Raw genomic sequence first — 1,287 nt, 5'->3', positions numbered from 1 at the left:
TATTACTTTTTTCGCTTTCAAGTATAGTAGTATGTTTCGCAATGTTTCTTTTTGTTGCTGCAATGTAGTTGCTTTTTGTTGTTGTTGCTGCATTGTGTCCAATCATTGTGTATTGTTATCTTTTGTCAGTGTTTGAGTAACTGGTACGGTTGCAATGCGAACCACTAGGCAACCGAGTGCTCCTCTGCAGAGGTATAGTTATGTGCTTCATCGTGTTTTTTCTTAGCTTTCTTTACTCTTCCTCTGAATGCTTTGTGCGAATCACCTGCCGTATCGTATACAATGCGATTGTAGCTTGTTTTTATTGTCAAGGAGTTGGTTACGCATAATTACGATTATACTAAGCGTATGCAATGAGTTGTGAGCGGCCCAATAAATTCGTATGTACGTACATTAGGGTGTGCCTTATTGTAGAGTTTTCCTATAAGCCAGTCAAAAGTTTAAAATATGTATTTTAATTGCACTTTATGTATTTTTGCCTGTTGAATTTAAATATTGACATACGTTTTTGTGATCTCCCTTATATTTTAGTATCTAGACTGTTTTCTTTAATTTACTCGAATTTATAATTCGAAATTTAATTTACTCCACGAGTTCAAATTTTTAATTTAATTTTTATAATACAGTAAAGTTTGCAAACTCTGGCGATTTCTTGCATCATCAATTGTTTTTTAGGAATGTAAAACTTGAAAACAGGTGTGATCTAAGTTAGTGCTAACTGGGAATGTTAATCCTTTTTTTAGGCCCCGGATTTCTGGCAAATAAGTGGCATTAGTGTACCGCAGTAGTTGGTAATTAAAGTCTGAGAGTTTCATTTTTATCAAAATTTTGTTTATAAGGTTTTTTAAAAATTATGCTCAACATGTCTTCTTATTTGAAAATCGACTTCAGGACATAATTCTCTTGTTCGGAGACCTGTATTAAATTTCCTACTTTTCCACTTTTGAAAAATTAGCCGTTGGAGGGTTAAGATTTTCTACAAATATATTCTATAAACAGTTTGACTTAATTAATCGTTCACCCCATTTTCAAAAATGTTGTGTAAAATAAAAGCGCTTAGTCCCTAGATGTGCAAACTGGTTTAAGTTTTTTGAAAAGAGTTGCCAACTGTTGAACAATCAAACTCAAATTATTTAATAACACTATGCGACAGTCAAAATCGGGATGGGATGAAACCAACGGGAAATGTTATATCGGTCAAAAACAAGTTATACGTGTCCCGGCGTTTCGCTGGGTCACGTCTAGGAATCGAGATATATATATAACTATCATATAGGGGAAATTGTC

This window comes from Rhagoletis pomonella, unplaced genomic scaffold (assembly GCF_013731165.1).
Source record: "Rhagoletis pomonella isolate Grant_MI unplaced genomic scaffold, Rhpom_1.0 Rhpom_scaffold_00004, whole genome shotgun sequence".
Lineage (NCBI taxonomy): Eukaryota > Metazoa > Arthropoda > Insecta > Diptera > Tephritidae > Rhagoletis > Rhagoletis pomonella.
The sequence above is the reverse complement of the archived record's forward strand: the minus strand, read 5'-3'. Positions refer to the sequence as shown.